The sequence below is a fragment of the Apis mellifera genome, linkage group LG15 (assembly GCF_003254395.2).
Source record: "Apis mellifera strain DH4 linkage group LG15, Amel_HAv3.1, whole genome shotgun sequence".
Taxonomy (NCBI): Eukaryota; Metazoa; Arthropoda; class Insecta; order Hymenoptera; family Apidae; genus Apis; species Apis mellifera.
In genome coordinates this window covers 863,530-888,316 of record NC_037652.1, presented here as the reverse complement: position 1 = coordinate 888,316, position 24,787 = coordinate 863,530, and the positions used below count along the sequence as shown (strand labels likewise).

At 17.8% G+C, this 24,787-nt stretch overlaps 2 protein-coding genes across 2 annotated transcripts in view; one reads left to right on the top strand and one right to left on the bottom strand.

Moving 5' to 3' along the window:
* The window catches only part of LOC550941 (ABC transporter G family member 20), a 45,881-nt gene extending 34,731 nt beyond the window's left edge, over nucleotides 1–11,150 (bottom strand). The window contains exon 1 of the mRNA XM_026445674.1: nucleotides 10,422–11,150. The gene's annotated coding sequence lies outside the window, so the exon portion shown is untranslated. The remainder of the gene's footprint in view (nucleotides 1–10,421) is intronic.
* Nucleotides 1–24,787, top strand: part of LOC724865 (ABC transporter G family member 20) — an 85,703-nt gene that overhangs the window by 16,054 nt on the left and 44,862 nt on the right. The gene's annotated exons all lie outside the window — the stretch shown is intronic.

Sequence of the window (24,787 nt, the reverse complement as noted above, 5' to 3'; positions counted from 1 at the left end):
AATATAAACATCAATATGCACAATCATTTTAAATTTCATTGGATTTTTTGCCGTTTTATGATTTTTTTTTTTTTATACTTATCGAAAATTAATATCTAAGAATCCCCGATTTTTTATGATAGATATAGCATTAAATATATTATTTATCTTATTAATTAATAAATTAAACTTTAATTTTATAAAACATAATATAAAATATTTATAAAGCAATAACAAACGGAGTTAACATAAGGATGTAAGTATAGAAAAAGAGAATTTTAAATGTTAATCTCATAGTAACATTTATATTATATGCATAGTTTAAATATTACTTTGATAACGAAATCATTAGATGTTCTTCAAAAATGATTTAATTTTTTTTTCTGTTTTTTCATATATGATTTATATTAAAAAAGAATATTAAAAATTTAATTTTGAAATATTTAGATTAACATAGTCAAATTTTATCAATATTATAAGATTTTCATAGCAAAATATTAAATAAATTTATAGTACTTTATTTATTTTAAGTAATCTAATTTAAATATGATATCATATCATATAATTTATCATATGAAACATAATAAATTTCTTATCTAAAATTAAAATTAAAATTAAAATTTTATGTTCATTAATCAATCAGCAAATATAATTTAAAAAATGGACATTAGCAAAATTTTAGAATTAATTAATGTTAAAAATAGATATTATTAGCAAAGTATCAGAATATATTAAAGCATTATATGAATAATTTAAAAAAAATTTTAAATGAGAAAATTATATTAATTTTAATAAATATTATATAGTAAAACTATAAGGAACTTACTATTAAAGAATAAAAAAAAACTTATATAAGAAAAATATATTGTTATTTTTTTATAAATCAAATGATATCTGATAAATTTAAAAATTAATTTTTATTTTTTCATTATAGAGAGAATAAAAATTTCTGTAGAAAAAAGATTTACTTTATTAGATATATGTATAAAATATTTAATTTAAAAAATATTAAATATTCTTTTTATAAGATAGATTTAGATATTTTAAAAATATTTTGTTGCGTGAATTTGGAAATTTTTTTATAAATAAATATAGATAACATTATAAAAAAAACTTGAACTATTTAATAAAATATCAAATTTCAGAAAAATATTTCTTCAAAGAAATCTTTAATTATTTTAGATTATATCAGTAATAATAAATTTATATCTTCATTTCCTAATTTTTGTATAATTTTAAAAAATTCCTTTTTTATCTTACGATATAGAATTAAAAGAAAGAAATTTTTTTAAATTAAAATTGATTAAAAATTATTTTAGATCGTCAATATTGCAGAAAAAATTAACTAATTTTGTATTATTATCTGTAGAAAAAAATAGTTGGAAATTTATTGAAAATAATTGATGAATTTATATTATGAAAAACAACAAAAATAAATTTATAATAAAATTAATTTATTTTATTTTTATTATACTGATATTAAATGAATGTTAACTTTGTTTTATTAATATTTTTATTATATATTAATGAAATAAAATGTTAAAAAATCTTAAAGATTTTTTTTTAAATCTTTATTTTATTTTATAGAAATAAAAATTAAAGAATATTTTTTTGATATTATATATTATAACAGTTATTATATTATAACAGTTTTATAATGTAAACATTGCATATCAAATCTTTATAATAATAATATTAAATATTAAAAAATCTAAATAATATTAAATACTATTTACAATATTATTATTTTTAAATATTATTTTTACAATAATTCAAAAATAGATTTATACTGTATATGTAATATAATAAATGTTAATTTTAATTTTTTTTTTCTATTCTTAAGATCATATATATTAATATATGTAAATCATCTATTATTGCGAGTATTTTTGATCTTATATATAAAAAAATATAATTTATATTGTTTAATAATCTACATCGACTATTATTCTTATTATTCTTATTATTTTCTTATTTTCAGGAAATAAAACACCACGAACTTACATGGATAACAGGGAACAAAAATAGGCGAGTGTAGAAAGTAAATATTCGCCGTGGAGAAATTCACTTTGAAAGGATGACATCTCTCTTTTTACATACAGATTGGTCATGTATTATTTTTTTTCGATTATTTTCTATCATGTTTTGGTTGATTTTTACGTAACTTTCATCATATAATGAAAGTAAATATCTTGTGCGATAGCATAGATAAATTGATCGTTGATATACGAAGTTGATTGTACATACGTGCTATTACAATGTTGTATCATTAATATGTATAACATAAAGTTAGGTCATTGCCTCGTATCAGAATTGATGTTTTTATTTTTAGTTATGCTTTCGTCTTTATGTGATATTGATGAAATATCATTATTAATATGATGTTGATAATAATTTATTTATCACTTAATATAATATAATATAATATTAATTTTTCTATGAATAGATTTATTATTAATTTATAAATAAAGTATTATAATTATTTGATATTAAATACCTATTAATTTGATATTTTTAATTTTTATCTTTGAAAGTGTTAATATATCAATAATTGATGTACATAATGTAATTTTATATTATAAAATTTATATTAAATAATAAAATTTTGATAGAAATAGGTATTTTGTAAACTTATCTATCATATTTATACATTCAAATTTCAAAAAATTTTATTTTTATTATTTTAATATTTTAAAAGCTTTTAATGTTTTATTTCTACTTACTTTATTTTTTATTAATAAAATATTTTTGACATTTTATACACATTTATTAATAAGTTTAATATAATTTAAAATTATTATAATAATATTATATAATAATATTATAATAATTTATTTATTATATTAAATATTTTTATATTTAATATATATATATATAATATATAATATATATATAATATATATATATAATATATATATATATTAATATCTGTATTTTCACTATATTTATGTTTGCTATATTTATTTAATATAATATATATATTATTATTATATGATGTTACTATTACTATTTTTATATAATGTTGTTTATATTATTTATATATTATATGATTATTTATATTAATTATTATTTATAAATTAAAGTTTTATTTCTAAAATTTTCAAAGAAAAAAAATGGAAAATTATTTTGAAAAATTGTTTAAAAAATGATTTCTGTTCCTATAAATTTAAAAACATTGATTATATCAAGACATTGAACAAAGCCATATTATGAGGACAATTCCATTTTTAAGAAGAATTTAGAAGATCTTTAATTATATATATAAATTATATATATTGTTAAAAACATTTAGATATGGTCTTAGGATTTGAGACATTTTCCAATAAATCTCAACGACAAAAAAAAATTGCAAACACTTGTGGATTAATTTCCTACGAACAACGGACCCTGTAGGTAGCATAGCCTCTCAATCTATAAATTTTGCTTAGGTTGGGGGGTGTCGCTCAATCAACTGTGATAACACGATCCATGTTATTGGTTGCTTGTGTGTCCCACCGAAAACCTAATATCGTGAGATGAACATGGAAAGAGTTTTAGAGGATACGATCATTTTGATAAAACCTTTTTAAAATCTTTCAAAGAACTTTTGTAACATCAGAACTTCTTAAATCTCCAAAGTTTACATCTTAGAATATCCCAAACTTATGAACTTTGTAACTTCGAACAAACATAATTTTGTAAATTCAATAATAAACATAAATCTTCATTAGTATATAAACTTTGATCTTGATCGTTTTAGAATAGAACTTTGTTAAAAGCGAAACTTATTTTTACAATAAATTAATTTTTTTAGTATATATCATAGCTCCAGGAATGAGTTTGAGCTAACATTTTGATCCTTCGATCCAAATTCGAATATTACCGAAAATTTAAAAGATGTAAAATATAAAATCCGTGAAATCTGTCTGAAATGAAATCTCTTAGTGCAACACAAAAGTTTAAAAATATCATAACAGACTAGTAGTAGTCAAATATCATTCTGTTCGAAACCAGGCAATTAATATTCAAGGATGTTTGCCTTTTGTTGAATTCCAGATCAACGAATATCTTCACGCATTTAAGGGATAAATGAATAACATTATTTTGATCATTTCAACTTATTTTTCCGTAAGTTCTCTTTACTAAGACAATATGAATGCGGCATTGAAATCTCTCATTAGAGAATACAAATCTACATTGATTCGCTTCAATTCGCTTCTTATTTCAAAATATATGATTAAACTTTGGATGCATCTGCGCTTCGATTAAATAAAATAATTCCAATCTTCAGAGCCTTTAATAAGATTCAAAAGGCCATAGAAGAACAGAGAGAAAGTACGGAATTGGAAGAAATTTATCCCGCAGTACGAAATGAAAACTCATGTTGCGAGATACTGCTAAGAATTTATAGTTCAATGATAATGATTTGATTAACAACCTATTCAGATTGTACCTGCCAGATTATATTTTAATTTATTGCGGCATTAAATAGTAATATTGATACATTTATTTAATATTAAATAGTATTAAATAGTAATACTTACATATTTTAAAAAATTATTAATTTTACAAATTATTAATAACAGAATTACCGATATTTGACAGAAATCATTAAGTTAAGTATAGAAACACATTCGAGTTATTAGTACACAAGAATAATACAGTGACAAACATTGAAAAATTTCATTACTTGATTGAATTCTTTTGTCAAAGATACTGCAATGAAAATCATACAATTTCTCGGTGTTAAAAATAATTACGCGGTTGTATGGACGAACTTAAAAACAAATTCAAGGACAAAAAATTATTAAAAATTATATGCGAATACTTTGAGACTTAACTACTGCATAAAGAATCGTTTTATGGATAGAAATGGTTACTAAACTATCATGATGGGCTCAATCAAGTATTACTAAAGACGTTAAATTATTGGATTTAACAAAATTTTTAAACTCGGCGTAAATATTTAGAAACGATAATTGTAGAAAAATCATTTCCAAATCCATAAACGCAGATACTCGAACACAAATAAAACAGATAATCACATATATTGCAATTCCACAAATTTTCTGTGCGTTTTATGTAATAAATCGCACAGTTTTTCAAAATGTGCTGGTTTTAAACTTCTAAATGAGAGTTTTAATTGCCTAAATACTGAGCATCAAAATAAAGAATATATATGTGATTTTTGTAGAAATTGTGTCAAGAAATTTGTATACTTTTATACAATATACTTTTATATAACAACAAATGAATTGAATCCGTAACAATCATTGTATTTTTATCTTTGACAATAATAAACAAGGGAATAACGATATGTAATAGAAAAAATCTGCGGCTTTATTATATTTTTCAATTCATTTCAATTATTTATGTCAAGTGGAACTATAATTTTACAATAATAATCATAAGGAATCAATACGAATTCAAACAGGAGTGCGGAGTATCGTTAGATAAAACACTGAAATAATTGTCAAGTAAGTAAATTTCAAATATCAAAGTAAATTTAAAAAATTAAATTCCACTATGCAAGCAAAATACATTCATATTTATATTAATGACAAACGGATGATCTCATAGACAAACAAGATATTTTTGAAACAGTAATTTGAATAATCGAAGATTTAGAGATTGAATAAATTAGATTTAAAAAACACTTTGTAAAATATTCGTAACAAACATGAATATTTTATCGAAAGAATTTTATTTAATAAATCAATAAATAATTCAAGGGATTTAAACAAAAGAGTATCACTATCACGAAATTATGGAAAAATGAATAAAAAGCAATAAAAAAAAATCACTTTTTCTATCGAAATCCAAATAATGTAATTCCTCGAAGTCTGAAAATGAAAATTGGACCAATGGCAACCTTGTGATGGAACGACTATTGCAAAATTTTACAACGAATAAGAAATATTTCTCTTCTGAGAAAAGATAATATAATCACAACTTTCAATATTAGAATTGATAATAAAATGAAATTATTATTAAATTTTATGGATATTTTATGGATTATCGTACTTTATCTCTATCTATGCACAGATTTATGACATACAATGAAATATTAAATATATTGCACTCAATATATTTATTTTCGTACATATCTAGATTTTTCAAGATGGATATATTCAGAACTTAAATTACACGGATTTCAAGTGATAATTTTCTCCATAAATTTTATCTAAAGATTTCTTTCAGAAGAGCTTTCGAATAAGGCCTAAAACGGTACACAATAGACTATCGTTTTTATAATTGTCTGCTACAAGCGTATATTCAGGTATAAATTACCTGAAGAGTAACTACGTGAGGAATAATTTACGAATATACTTTGACCTTGACATTTATTGCAGGAGGACAATGCCACACTTGTACCCTAAGTAACGGAACTTACTTTAGCAAAAAATAATTTACAAATTAAATTATTGAAAAAAAAAACTAATATTTCGTATAAAAAATGAAATTCAAAGACAATACAAATTTCACGCATAAAAAAATACATATGATCTTTCTTGGTGTAGTTCGGAAAACCTCTTACGGGGTTTGTGGAAAAGCGATATGAAATTATATTCGAAGCGAATTATCGAAGATATGATATTAATATATGAGAAATTATATATTATTTTAATATAAATAGAAGCAATCATTAATTCCTGCCATTTAATAATTAATTCCTTATTATGACTATAATAACCTAATCTCTTGATTACTTTCTGATCAGTGATTCTCTATGCCCTTGTAAAATTATCTGTAATGAAGAACAAACTGAACAGATCTTAGATAATTTAGGAAAGTGTACAACATTAGAGGCAGAATGAGATAGGTGCAATAAAAACGACAACCGTAAATTTGATAAAACGATAAAATTTAACAATGATCCTTATTTGGGATCTTCTCTTTTTATAACGATTACTTGGAACTCTTGGAAATAGAATTACCAAAATAATAAATAACTATACAATATAATAAATAATAAATAAATAACATAATAAATAATAAATATTTAAATTTATAATATTATAATAAATAAATAAATAATAATAAATAATAAATAACGATTTAAAATAATGGTTAATGAGATAATTAAAAGATCGATGATCAAGGTCTTCTACCTCAAACGAACAGAATTTTAGAATCTTGTAAATTCAATAATAAACATAAAACTTCATATAATAACTTTATTTTTACTATATAACATATACTAAATAGTATTTTCAAAATAGATTGGACTTAATAGATTAATTCTTAATTATAATATACAATTGTAATTACATAATTACAATTATATACAATTAATAATTAACCAATAAAATAAAAATACATAATTGTGATTAATTATTATATTACAGTATATAATAAATAATAAAATAATTGTTATAATTGTTATTGTTATAATAAAATTTTTAGTAAAAATATACTGCTATTATCATCTAAAACTCATTAATTTTAATAAGTTAAATAAAATTGAATAAGAATCTAAAAAATATTGGTTCAAATATAAAATTTCACAAAACGTATATAAAATTCAGAGTCATTTTATTAATCTGTTATATTATATTAAATTATATTAAAAAGAAAAAAATTATTATTTATAAATATTGATTACGAATATTAATTTAATTTATTAATTTAAAATATTAAAAAATTAAAAATTAACGAGGAAATTCTATTTTTGCTTTTAGTTTTCTTCAACTTTTAATAATAATTCTGAACAAAATAATTTTAAAAAAAATATATAAAATTTTAATTATAAGATATTAACTATAAGAAAGTTCAACTTAATATAACTAATAATTATTTCTATTTTTAATATTTCGATAAAGCGATTCTGCAGAAATAAAAAAATATGGTTTCTCTTTCTCGTGATTTTTTTTTTTTTTAATCAAATCATCAATTTCTCTTTATATTTCACGGTAGTTACAATGATATTTTCTTCTTATCTTTGTCAATTATAAAATAAGTAAATCAACTATTTTCTTCGTTATTTCTTTTAATATTTTTAAAGATTCTTTTTTTCTTTTTGCTAATAATAAATTACTAATTATTATATTATAATATTAAAAGATTGAAATTAATTAAAAAATTAAACTTCTTTTGATATAAATTTTGCTCCTCTTGTTAATTAATAAAAACTTAAGCTATTACAAAAAAAACAAAATAAAATTAAAATAATCAAATATGATATATTTAAAAAATAAGATTTTATATATTTTTATATATTTTTTATTTTATAAATAAATTTATATTTTGATATTATTATAATATTTTGATAATTGAATAATTTTTTTAATTTTAATTTTAATGCATATGTTTCTTATTTCTTGATTTCAATTAATCAACTTCAATTAATCAAATTCATTAAATCACATTTTTTATTTTATAAATCTTTTTTCTCAAAAAAGATAATCATTTTTATTCTTAGATTAAACTATTAGAAAAATAAAATTAATTCAATTATTGTCTATAATTTTATGAATTTTTAAAAAAATTATTATATCACTATATTTTATTTTGATTTTGCTCTCTTCTGCTCTATTGAAACTATTACGAATTCTTTATAGAAAGAGACACATGGAATATGAGATATTAAAAAAATAATATTTTAAAAAAATTATCAGGAAATCGAAAAAAAATTTATTTATTTATTAATAAAAATATTAAATATAATGAATTATAGATTTTTATTTGATATCTTGCAAAAAAAAAGATATATAAAATTTATTAATCTAATTAAAAATTGAACTAATTGAAAGATTTAAATGAAAACTGATAATATTTTAAAAATATGTTAAAAATATATATATAATATGTAATAATCTGTTTATTTTAATATAATGAAAGGTGTTAAACTTGATGACAAAACTGCGGCTTTCTAACAAAGATTATTATGAATTGCGACTTAAGTGTAAATTAACTAGTATACAAAATGTTCTCTTCCTCTTTTCCTTATATAATATATATCATATAAGATTATTTCAGAAATATTGCAATCTATTAGGATATACTATAATAAACTAATCTCGTATTTTCTATTTTCGTTATTCAATTTTCATCTTTATTGGAATTTATGATTTTTTTCTTTAAGAATAAGATAAATTAATTATTGAATTAATGATTATGAATTAGTAATTATGGTGCAATTAAACTGTTCCTTCCTTGTTTCCTCTCTCTTTTGTAACACTTCCGCGCATTCTTTCAAAGATTACGAGTTTCATTATTAACGAAATTTAATATTATATTATTAAAGAAATATAAAATTGTAAAACAAAATTATAATAAATATTATAAAAATGTTATTTTATTATAAGTTAATCGTCAAAATGAATTACAATAATAAAAATTTCATACTAATCTATTATAAGAAAAATTTTTACAAATGATTTAAATTATTTACAAATAATAAACTATATATATTTTATTTTATAAGAATATTTTAAAACGATTAATCAATTAATAAAATTATTTTTTATATCAATAAAAAAAATCCTGAGATCATTTTTAGATGTCTATATAAAAATTTATTTATTTTTATATAAAAAACATAATTCTTAAAATTAAATAAATTTTATTTTTAGAATTATAATTATTAATTTAAATATTAATAGAACAATACTGTTTTGATTAATATAAATTCCTTTTTTTCTTTTTTATTTTTTTTTTTTCTTTTTCATTTGAAATCAAACACTACTTATCAGTTCCACTTATATCATTTGTTTTGAATTGATTGCATTTCATTTCACTTTTTTTTTTAAAGATAAAATCATAATATTCGAATATAAATTAATTATAATTAATTTATATCTTATGAACATTAATTAAAATCGCAAAATTATTAAGATTCATGTTGAATTCGTGAAAGTTGGATACATTCCAGAAATTATTCCATTAGAATAATTTTATGAAAATATGAAAATTTCATTATTATTAATACTTACTATTATTAGATCCAATTAATATCTTATAATCGAATTTTGAGATCAGAATTAATTTATTCTTAAGTATTTTATATCCATGATATGAATTTATGATATTCACAATAACTTAAAATAAAAGTGAACATGTATTCAAATTATCAATATCTACATTAAATATCTATTCTTGATTCTTTCTTAATTCAAAATGATTCTCGAAAATAAATTATATAATGATATTTATTTTTATGATAATTATTTTTTAATAATATGTACGTAATATATAATGTAATTTAAAATGATGGTAATGATATGCATAATATATTTAATTAATGTTCCCACAATAATTATTTCACTTTTTAACCACATTTTTCATGAAAGTATTTTACTGAAACATTGCGAAAAATTAAAATGATAATAAGAATCGAAAGAATAAAAAACTTGAAAAAAAATTATGGTAAAATTTTTGCTATTCATTCTCCACATATTATTAAAAAAAAAAAACAATTTTATTGATATTCCAAAAACAAGCTGAATTTTCAATTTACTTACCTCACTAAAGATGATTAATTCTCGAACGTAAACAATCGAATTCTCTATTTTAGATACACTAAAGTTTTATCATTTGTTATCAAAAATCAAAAATGATTAATTATTTTGGTATATTTTTGTATTATGTATTATATTATATCAAATATTTATGTATTATGTATTATGTTATGAACACAAAAATAACGGATAAAATTACATTAAAAAAATATTTAATATCTAATCAACAATAGAGATCATAAGATTCACTAGATTCGCAACTAATTTTTCTTTGCTTCTTATTTTTCGAATATTTCTCTTTGTACATCCAACTTTCTCGAATTTCTTCACCGAACACTTTTCTCTTTACTTCGCGAATCTAATCTTTTCTCTCAAATAACTTTTTGCGCGCGAATTGCATTAAAATATATATATATATAGTTCATGAAACATAGTTGATGACTTGATAGTGATAGTTTAAAATGAACAAAATTATTGATGATTATCAAATTTTTAAAGAATCAGAAAATATTAACATATTAAAACACATTTCCACGAAAGTAAAATTTCCCTAACGTCCGATCGTCGCACTGTCGAACACCTGACTGCCTCGAATGCTTTAAGAAAAGAGATCAAATCCAAGTTACCGAGAAGAGTGGGGGAGACTATGAATTGGTAACCCGCCTGCAAGTACAGAACTGGAAAGTTAATACTCGAATTAGCACAGGTATAACAGGAAATTTGTTTGTGTCACTTTTTTTCAGTCTAAATATATATATTCTTATTTAGGTGAATATATAAATGAAGATATTTTGTATATATTTATCAAAAAATAATCGATCAAGATTCACATATTACATTATGAAAATCTTTCTTTCAATTTTTATTTATTTCAAATATAAGTATTTTAAGAAAAAGGAAAAGTATTTTATTTTTTATTCTTAAAGTTTATGAAAAATTTGATAATCTTTATTCCAAATCTTTATTATAGAAAAAATATATCTTTATTATAAAGTCTTTATTATATAAAAAAAGTTTCTATAAAATAAAAATAAGCAAAAAATGAAAAATATATTTGAAAATTAATTTGAAAATCGAATTTGAAAATTTGTTTATTATATGGATTCTCGAATGTATATTATATCGAATATATTATGTTCAATCTCGATTTTCTTTTCAAAAACAAGAATTTAAATGATAAAATTTTATTTTATACTTCTTACATATTTTCATAAAATAATTTTGTATCGATACGAATTCAATCGTATTCATTATTCAAAATCAATTAATTCCATTTATACTTTTATACTTTTTCTGAAAAATAAGATTGTAACATATAGTTAGAATTGAAATTATATTTTAATAAAACTACAATTATGAAATTACGAATAAGATATTGACAAAATATTTTATAAATATAAGCGAAGTATAGAATTCTATTTTCTATAAAATGATTTTATAAAATTTATACATAAATTAATATGAACTTCATTCAAAATTAATTTCGAAACAATAATTTTGAAGAAAACTTATGCTATGAAACTAATTAAAATTTTTTTCAGCATATCAAATATATCAAATATAAAATTTTTTTAAATTATGACATGCGATATTCTTAATGATATAATAATTTATATATATATAAATGAATAATCAGTTTTTATTTTCATATAAAACTTTATATTTAAAATCTAAGAAAATTTTATTTTGTAATTTATTTAATAAATTAAATTAATCAAAATGTTATCGATAATTCAATAATCTATATCATTAAAATGTTATTAAAGCTCAGAATACATATAAACGACGAAAGCGAACATTACTAATGCGCAGAAACATCGATTTTGATGTTTCTTGAAAATTGAAAAAATCTAAACTTCGATCGACATGAAATTTGAAAAAATGGTGAAAAAGAATAAAAATTTAGTTTTAGATATTTATTAATTTCTGAGATATTAATAAAAAACTTTCAATACAATATATTGAAAATTACGAATACAAATATTAGTAATATATTGAATATTGCTTATCTAAATGTTATTAATGCAATAATTTTTATTAGTAGTAATAATAGTTATCATATTCGAGCATTAATAATGATATAGTATCTTTGTTACTAGTATCTTTACTTACTTCATATTTATAGAATATCCCATTATTTTAATATATATTTTTAATATATATTGTTTTAATATTTAATATATATTTTATTTAAATATATATATATTTTAATATTTAATATATATTTTATTTAAATATATATATATATATATATATATATTTAATTTATCACATATTACGATATCAAATAATAAGTAGTAAGTAGAAGTGGAAAAAAATTAGAATAAAATCATTTGATATAAAGATATAGCAATTATTATAATTTTGAATTTATTTCCAATAAAAGCAATCATGTAATATTAAATTAAAATTTAAAAACGATCCTTATAAAGAGAAACAATATCTTTTATAGAAATGTTTTATAGAAATATTATTATTTCTATAAAATATCTATAAATTTGTAAGTTATTTAACATTTAAAATATATAACGAATAAACCAGTTAAAAATCCATTTCCTCGTCGATTTGAATCAATGAGAATTAGTTTCAATCTTAATTCTCATAGCTTAAGCCAAAAAATCTGCGAAATGCAAAAATAAAATATAAATTACTTCTGGAACAAAATTAGAATAATTGAATATCAAATAATTTTTTATTATGTATGGTTTACATTGAAAATTCTTTATTTAAATATTAGTTAGATTGTATAGATAAGAATAAGATTATTTAAGAATGAAATTAAAAATAACAATATGAATTAACAATATGACCATGACATAGAATAATATAAGGTTATCGATAAATATCATTAAGATATAAATAACTTATCGATAATTATAATAAATTGTAAATAAATGTTATAATTAATACGTTTATTTTTAGTCTTTTCTATTAATATATGTACATCAATATGTTATTACAATTTTCGATAACTTTGTTACATGTAAGAATAAATGCATTAAAGCGAAAATAAGAAAGAATGAAAAAACTTATTTATTTTATATATATATAAATATACCATATATAGACAATATATTTATATATACTTATTATAATTTTGTTTTATTTATATCTCTATAATTGAACTCCAATAAATTTAAATCAAAATCAATATTTTTTATTGTCACTTAAAAAATAAAAGTTAATATCTCAACGGCTTATGAAAAAAAAATATATATATATAGTATTTTGAATATAACTCATTAGTTACAAAAAAAAATGCAATAAAAAGTATAAGCTTCTAAAAATATAATCTAAAAATATAATTCATAGAATATGATTTTCATAGAATCATAGATTATTTCAAAGTCAAATAACAAGATCACTATGTAAATCACGTTTCTCGATACTAATTTCAATCATATAACTTTCATTTGCATTCAAATTTGAAACATTTTAATATTTATCGAAATAATTATCTGTAGATAATTAAAATAGAAATATTTTATACATTTTATATAAGTTTAGATAACAATTTGTAATTCAAATTATATAATAAATTGTAAAAATTAGTAATAATGTTTTATATAAAATTTCTTATATAAAACATTGAATATGTTAAAATATAATATATGTATAGCAATCTTTTATTAACAAAATATCACAGAAGATAAAATTATTAAATTAAATCATTAAATATTTTTTCTTTTTTTTAATATAAATTTGTAAGTTACAAATTACAATACAAGATAAAAAAAAGTTTCATAAAATATTCATATTTTAATATCTTATTACTATTGTTAAAGTTTTATTGTCCTATAATCGTAAAAAGTATTAGATGAAATAATATTTAAAAAATTAAAAAATAAAGACAATTTAAAAATCGAAAGATTTTTCTTTGAAAAAGAAATTGTTATATATATTATTTATAATGATCTATTTGTATACGTACAAATTTTCAATAAAATCAAGATTTTCGAATTAAGTTATTTTCATTATAAAACAAGACACGAAAACTGTTTATAAATGAGTATAGTATATCTTTAAAAAAAACAAAGAAAAATTACTAAAAAAATTTATTCTGAGTATAAATTCGTTTAAACTGCAATATTTTTTATTATCATAAATATATATTAAATATAATACATATTTATATGTATTAAATATAAATTGTAATTTATATTATATATTGTAAATTAAACCATTAAGTGAAAAAGAAGAATCGCTCAGTTTTAAAACTGTGCATATTGTGAACAAATAAATGCACTTTAAATCTTGTACTATAAAAGTTATTTAATATTTTTCTTACAGTTTTTAACAAAAACTATATAAATCAGTAATTTAGTATTTTTAATAAATACTATATTAAATCTTTATCGTATCTTGCTTAATAATATTTGTGACATAAATACGACGAGTAACAATAATAAAAATAAACATAAAATGCTTAGATTATAGCGTATAATTTCAGAAGGGATATGAAACAATAGCAACGGATGGACGTATGTTGTATGCCTTGACTGAGATTTAAAATGTTTATAATAATATATTATACTTATATATAAGGAATTACCTATTTGCAAATATAAAATAAATATAATTATATAAAATAATAAATATAAAAATAAAATAAATATAAAAAAATATTTATATTTATATAAAGTACGTGTTTCATGTATATTTCAGTAAATCATGCATCATGTATTAGTGCATTTTTTTGTGTAATTTTTAAAACATAGTTGTTAATTTAAAGATTATATCGATTTAAACTTCGAAGTTGTTTATAAGAATTTTAAAATATTATGTAAATATTATATAAATAATAAATTCAAAAATAATCTATATTATTATATTATGTTATTATATTATGATGTATATTTAAAATAATAATTAATTAATCAAAATTATTGAAGTACGTGAAATATGTATATATATGTATATATGTACTTTCAACGCACATTCAAAATCATTCATCTTTACATTATATTCATACGACACTTTTTGAAACTCTATTCTGAAATTAAAATAAATATAAATATAAAAAGTTTCATTTAGTAAATTATAAGCAGTTTAAATTTGCATTAGAGCGAGCTATAAAAAAAATAGAATACAATCTCAATATAACAGAGACAGAATAATCTCATTTCTGTCTTAATATAAACTTCAATTTCTTATAATATAATTGTATATTAACTTTTTATATACACATTTTATATATATATTTGTATATTAATTTTTTAGCTTTAGTTGCTAGAATTAATCCTTCAAAGAAACTAAAACTAACTTTGATCATTATTGCACTATAATATATTAAATATTCTAATAATACAAAATTTTTATATATATTGAAAGTTATATATAAAGATGTTATAACTTTTATGTTAATATATTAAATGCTGCTTTTAATATTTAAATATTACTAATGTAACTTTTCATTATAATAATTGAATATCGAATAATCAATGGCTTCATATCAATAAGATATTCTATCTATAATTCACCAAAAATCTGATCGATTTTAAGGAATAAAATACATTAAATATATCAAACATTAAATAATATTAAATATCATAAACAATAGAAAAGAACCAATTTAAATAAAAATATTTGACATACAAGTATAACCGTACAATTAGTTATGAATGTTATTTATGTTATGGACATGTTTCAATAAAAACGATTCTGTAATGAGTATTGAATTAAATTAGAAATTTCTATGAAGTAGCTGTTAATATTTGATTTTTCATAAAAGTAATTAAAAGTTTCACATACTTAAATGAGACTTTTAGAGCGAAAACATTTATATAAGATAAAATACACCATATAATACTGAAAATTTTTCATTAATATCTCGAAAACTATATAAATATATATATAAACTATAAATATCCAAAATTTTATATTTGAAGTTTTTTCCATATTGATCAATTATCTTTGTTAATCTTGTTATCTTATGGAACTTCATTCAGAAATAATTATTTAGAATTGATTTAGAAAATTTGTTTTGGTTTCTAGACTAAATTTTCCAATAATATTTTACAAATATATGAATATCCTATTATTACAATTGTTGTACGCAATTATAATAATAACAATTATAATAATATATAATATAATACAAAATAAAAAAATTAAATAATTAAATTAAATAATTAAATAGATAATTAATAGAAAAATTAAATTAAACAATAATATAATTTTTTGAATTTTATAATACGAAAATTTATATATATATATATATATATATATAATTATAATAATGTATTTCATAATATTAATGTTATAATACATATTACTTATACTCTAATAATTTGAAATTTGTTTATAATTTATGTTTTAATATTTTTATCTATATTAAAACTTAAATAATTAAATTTATATTAATTATATATTAATATATATATATTAGTAAGTACATTAATAATATGTGCATTATATATAAATTAGATAGATAAATTATTGTAGATTTTTATTGATTGGCAAATTATATAATCACATTATATTGTTTCCATTTAATAAATTTTAAATCAAATAAAATAAACTTCATTAGATGCACTTTAGCAGAATACTTAGAAAGTAATAAAAGTATTTTAGAAAATAAAAAATTTTTTGAAAAAATAAAAATAATAGATAAATCAATTAAAGATTATAATTGAATATACAATCTGGAATATACAATGGAATATTTAATCTGGATAAAATTTTTATAAAATTTGATATAGAAGAATATATACAATTTTTGTTAATTATATTGAATTGTTAATTATATTATACATGAAAATGACAAAGTCCAAAATTTTAATTAATAAGAGAACAAAATTTTGAACAATAAATTTTTTCCTACGCATTTTCTCGTTCTATTTCTATCTCACTTTATTTAATGCAAATTTAAATTGTTTATAAATAATAATAATAATATTTAATAAATAAGTCTCAATTAATATTTTTACATACCAATTTTTGTGTTTATTTTCATTTCTAAAATTGACCAAAGGTATTCTATATATATATATTAATAGTATATAAAATATATTTTATACATAAAATAGATATGTATAAGATCCTATCTGATTCAATCATCTTGAATATCTTGTTTTTGATAATATTAAAAAATATTTCAAAAATAATTTGAATACTTTCAAAAGAGAACAATTTAATGATTATTTCTTTATCATTATAATTCGAGTTTTAAAAAAAAATTTTACAAAATACATATTTTTCTACAAATTATTTTGCCTTGTTCATTTTCTTAATTCTAAAAAGATTTATTGAATAATATTGAATATATATATATATTTATTGATGCTTTTTTGAAATATTAAAATTTTGTTCATCTTCTAAAATTAAAATTAAAATTAAAATAAAATTATTATTTTATTCATTATTAAAATAAAGAAATATTACATAATTTGATTAATAATATATTTCAAAATATTCACCGTTAATTTGGACAGATTTCAAAAAATCGCTTAATCATCAAATTTATAACATCGCAGAATATATATACGCACTGCAATAATTTCTTTTTTTACATTTTGCATTATCGTTTTGATTTGTAAGACTTTACATCTCAAAATATGACATTGTACACAATTGCACAATTGTGACAAGCTGCAATAATTTATTTTTTCATATTTTGCATTTTCATTATTATGCATTATTATGCATTGCATTTTAGTTCTTAATATCAATACTTTTTTGTTTCTATCATTTGTTGTGATTTAAAAATAAATATCAATAATAAAAATATAAAATAAAAAATTATATGAATTCCAAAATTATGATCAAAATATAATTATGTAATATTATAAAAAAAAAGATTGATATTATAAAATATAATACTGAATATCATAAAAATGCAATAAAAAGAAACATATATATGTATATTATTCTGAAAGATTTTCAAATAAAAATTAATCATTTTAATTGAAATTTAAAAAAGCAGAAAGTTTTAAATCGAAAAAATTATTTGAATTTGATTTAGTGTTAATTTAAGATCAATAATCAACTAATTATAACATAATTCAAAAAATTTTTTTAATCATAAATAAAATGAACAATTTTTTTTAATTTTTTATGATATTTAATTTATAATAAATTATCAAAATAAATTATCAATTATATTATATAATATCTTTTAAACTTTTCGGCTAAAATAATATTCTTTTATTCTAATAATATTCTTAATAGGAAATGTTCAATTGAATCAAATAATAATAATTAAAAAATAAAAGATATAATTTCATTTAAAAAAACATCAATGATCTTCTTATGTTTTTTATACATTACGAAAGTATCAATCGTATCAAATTATATCTCTTATCATTCCTAGCATATTTTTAAGTAATTTTTTATCAAGCGAAATATTCCAGTGATTAAATTAAAATAAAACATTTTATATAAATTACGAGATGATTATTATAATTGATCGATAGAATTTCTTAAGATTCCTAATTAATAGATTAAGCAAAAAAGATAATAAAATTATTCAGAAGTTAATCGATGTCTTTTCCTCTAATTGATGAGAAAAAATACATAAATATATGAGTAAATAAGAAAAGCAAAATATTATAAGGACAGAGATAAAAATTTAGAATCAACACCATTTCTAAAGTATCTATTTTTTTATCAGAAGATATGAAACATAGATAAGGAGAAGAATAGAAGATTAAAATAGGATTAGAATTGATCACCAACGCCATCTCTCGTATACCATATATATTTTTTTAAAATGTAAGATAGAATAAGAATTGAAGATCGATATTATCTCTTGAATATTTAAATATCAAAAATATCTTTAATATTTAAGAGATAATGTTAAGAGAATCGATTCTTATGAAAAATTTCATTACGAATATAAATTAGATGTAGATCAATATATTTTTGTGTTTCCAATTTTTTAAGACTCTAGATTCCCATTACCATTTTCACTCGTATCATTACCAACAGTATGTAGAATTTGATTCTAAGCATTTAATCTGGCAAGAATTATACCATATTTCCAATTGAACAAATAAATGATACTTAAAATAATAAAAATAACATAATTAATTGTTTAAGACTATTTTGTATAATAGCAATGAAAAAGACAAATCCAGATTAATAAAATTTCTTGAATTTTTTTAATTATAATAATAATAATTTTATTTTTAATAACTATTTTTAATATTTTTAATATTAATATTAATATAATAATTATTTTTGATTAACATTTTTATAATAAATAATTATTTTATAATATTTTATAATAATATGAATAAATATGTCACATATATAGAATATGAATTAAAGTAATATTTAGGAAAGAAAGGAGAGAATTCTAAATATAAAATTTTAATTTTAGAAATTTAATTCCAAGATATTAATGAAAAATTTTTAATAATATATTTTTAATTAATATATTGAAAGCTGTATTGAGAAATGTTATTAATACATTAAATGTTGCTTATTCAGATTTTAAACACAATTATAATATATAATACAACTTTTTTCGCTAATTATCATCTAAAATTGAGTTAATAATTAATAAACATAATTTTAATTCCCTTTTAGTTTGCATGACAAAAATCATTTGTCTGTATAGAATTGTAATAATGTTTAGTGAATAGTACTTATGGTTCACTTGGCTCTTACTAATATTTTAATAATTATTTTATATTAATAATGAAATATTATTTCATTCATGAGCAGAAGAAATTGAATTAATATCAAATTTCAATTGAAATTAATATTAAATTTCTAAGTCGATATGGCAATCATTTGATTCTTGAAAATATAAATATAAATATTACATTTTATATCTTGAAAGTCTATAAGCTAATTAGTTTATTATTACATCTAATCTGATTTTATCTATCAGAAATATATTTTTCAATAAAATAGTTGAGAGAATAAAAAGATAGTTATATTTTTATACTTTTCTATCTTTTTATTTATTTATTTATATGTTTCATTTAAACTTCTAAAGATGGCACTAATTGTCTAATTCTTGTCCTATCTCTATCCTTTTCTTATTACTTATTTGCTTTTCTTGTTAGTATTATAGTAGTATAATTCTTGACATGTGACTAGAGACAAGGCATTAAATGGCTGTCGTTTGAATATACTTTTATCATTTCTTTTATCATTTTTAAAATTAATGATGTGTCTTGTTTTTTTAATGTAAAAAATATAAATATTTTATATCTCTAAAACAATTATAAGAACAATAATAATATATTCTAATATACGATGCAAATTTTTTGATACAAAATATTATTCGATAACGATAAAATTTAAATAAGTAAAAGTTTAATTTAGTAACAAAAGAAGTAAGAAGTAATTTTGAAATATCAATAATCATTTACCATCAATAATTATTTTTTTTCTTATCTTATCTATTGTAATTTTGTATCTGTCTTTTATTTTGTATTGTAATCTATTTAATTTTGTATAACATTCTTAAAATATACAGTTAATTATCTAAACATTATTTAATACTATCTATCGAATACATATATCATATAATAAGGATTTAATATTATATTTATATAGCATTTCATATATTTAATATTATATAACGATATTGTATCAAAATATGAAAATATATTGAAACTTCAAAGTTTTCATCCTTTCAAAGAGATTTTCCATTGTTAAAAAAATTATACTATGTATGTATATTATCTAAACTATTATATATGTTTTATATATATATATACTTTATATAGTTATTTAATTTAATGATTACATTTATACATTTATGATTACATGAATACATTTGAATATTTCAAAACAAATAAATTAAAATTGTTATAAAAATAAAGAATTTTAAGAAAAGTTGCTTGGTTCAAATGAAGACTCTATATTATTAAGATTAATATCATTTCTTTATAAATAATATTATAAAAGTAATAATAATAAAGTAGTAAAATTAATTATATATATATTTTTATATATAAATATATATATATTTTTATATTTATATATATCATATATTTTATAAATAGTTTTTAATAAATATATTCATTTTCTAAAACTTGTTAAGAAATAAGTTATTTAAAATTATTATAAAAAAATAATTTATTTTAAAAAATCATTGATTTTTTAGCTTAAAATATATTTACATATAACTATAAATATATATATATATATATATATATATATAAAAGATATTTTATTTAGCTTAAAATATAAAAAATCTTTAAAACTTATTACTATAAAAAACAAAGATATTATGAATAATATTGCATGTTTTTATTTCTTTCATTATAATTCATAATTTTTTTTTCCATTAATATTTTATTAATTAAATTATCCAATTTAATAAGTATAAATTTTAAGGATATTAATCTTTATACCATAAACATCAAAATTAAATGGAAATTCATATATAATATATTCAGAAAACAAAAATACTTAAGAATAATTTTAAATTTATTTAGGTACAGAGTAGATACACAGTAAAAGTTTACAAAAACACATTACATATTTACTTATATATATATATATATATATATATATATATATATAATATGTTATAAAAAATATATATATATATATATATATATATAAGGAGTAACAAATATCTCATAATTATTGGTGATTTCATTCATTTCAATAAATTATGTTAAATTATATCATCATATTAATTTTATATTAATTTTTTAATTTTCATATTATATTAAGGTTATTATCCAAATTATTTTTTTCTAATTAAACATAATTAAAGTATATATAAATTTAATTTTGGTTAAGTTTCAACATAATATTAAATTAAATTCAATAAAATTTATTGCTATCGAAGAAATTGGATTAAAAAAAATAATACATAATATAAAATCTAATTCAAATTTAATTAATTCCAAACTTAAACACAATTTATACTTATTTAATTTAAATCTACTAAATAAAATATTTAAGAATATTTATAAAATAGAATATTTATAAAAGTATACAATATGTAAGTATTGTATTGAACATATTTTTGTTTTCATCTCTAAGAATAAAGTCATAATTTCAACGAATTTGAAAATCATTGAAATTGATTAATTGTTCAAATAATCATTGTAATCATATTTAATATATAATATACATTTATTTTGTATATTACATATATTGTGTGCACAATTTACATATCAAAATTATTATCAGATCAAGTTTTTAAAGTTCTTCTTTCTAAGAACTTAACAAATAACAAAATTAACTTCTAAGATTTTGCAAGTTAAAATTAATAATTATAGACAAGTAGATTAAAATAGATTACAGAATAGAATATATCTTATATTATGATATTCTTTTTTTTTCAAAATATTAGAAATATTACAAATATTATAAAAAATAAAAAATAAATAATATAAAAATTAATTTTTTTTCTAAATAATTTATAAAAGTATTACATCACTAAAGTATAGAAATAAAATTTATGTAATATTAAAAATAGTATTAATGTATGTTAAAAATAGTATTAATTATAAAATTATAAATAAAGTTAAAAAAAGAAAATACAAAAATGTTGAAAATAATAAATCATATGCATAATAGAAAATAATTAAAAATTAGGAAAATATTTGTAAAAAACTTGAAAATATCGTATGAACTATTTTTTCGAAATTAATATTTTCGAAAATATCTTATCAAAAAATTATAGATATTGTACATGCGTATCATAAATATATCTAGAAAATTTTTATAATATACAACATAATAGAATAGAATAGAATATATTAATATTAATTAAACTGTATTTAATTATAAAGGAGAATTAAAGAAAATTAATTATAAAGAAGAATAAAAGAATAATTCTGTTACAATGAAGATAGAAAAAAAATACAGAAAAATTTTTCTTGATACGATTTATCATAATGTACAATTTTTTTCAAAAATATACTGGTGCAGAAAATATAATATGTTTTTTTTTCACATAAATTGATTTTCAGCATGATTGTAAATAAGATCGATTATTAAAAACTTCATATTATAATTTATTAAATAATATATATTATCAAAGCTATTTCACGAATATATTAATAAATATATTAATTGTTACACTATTAATATTATAATGTTATATTCTATATAATATCCAATATAAATTTAATATTGTATTATTAATATCTTATATATATAATTCAATTCTATATAAATTTTCCTTAAAAATTTTCCTGAAAAAATTAAAAATCATAATCATAAACTTAGAATTATGTTCCCGACAATATATTTCAAAATCAATGTATTCTTTTAAATAATTATTCAGTTTTTATAAATATCTCAAAATATAAAACCGAGTTTTAATTGTATTGTTCTTTAATTATATACTATTTAATTGTAAATAATAATATGTGTTTTTATAAACACATTTCCTCATAAATTTTAATATGAAATATTTCAATATTAATTTATTGCGATTTTGAGAATGCATGGATTCTTCAGATTTGCAGAATGTGAAAATAAAATATAACACAATTTTTGCGCGATCAAAATTGCAACAATAGATATTAAGTATGATAGATATAGATGATGTCATTATATTATTTTTCAATTTTTGTAATTTTGATCATCTAAAAAATTTGTAGAATGTCTAAATTCTCTATATAATTCTCTATATATAATGAAATAACTTTATCTATTATATTCCTAGTTACTATGATATATTTGTAAAGATTAAATTAATGTGTATATTATATATTTTTACATATTGACAGAATATAATAATATAATATCAAGAAATTTTTGTAAATATTTTGAAAATTAAAGCCGATTATTAAAAATGTATAAATATATATGAAATATATATATATATATATATATATATATATATATATATATATATATACTGAAAATGTTATCTTTAATGATATACTTCAAATTTATTAAGATCAGTGAAAAAAAAACTAATTGGTAGATAATTTGATTTTGCAATTCATTAAAATTCTTTCAATGAAAATAAATTTGACAGTTAATGGCTAGTACATATATAAGTCTATAAATTTTTAGATTCTAAAAAATGTAAATTCAAAAATTTTTTTGAAATATAAAAACTAAAAATATTATAAGTTTCAGTTTATAATATTATTAACCAGTTTATAATATTAGTAGGTTTATAATATTATTAACCAGTTTATTCCAGCCTCTAACTAAATGACATCAGTATGATGCGCCGAAAAGAAATATACCTACATTTCTATTATACTTTACAATAGCGGAAAATGAGATTATCATTTTTATTCAGAATTTTAGCCAATTAAAGTCAGAAAAAAAGAATTATATATATATATATATATATATATATATATATATATATATATACACATACATGTATACATGTATGTTTTATATTTTTTCATAATATATCATAATTATTTTTTTCTGATAAATATAATAATAATTATTAAAATATATTTATTATTATTAAA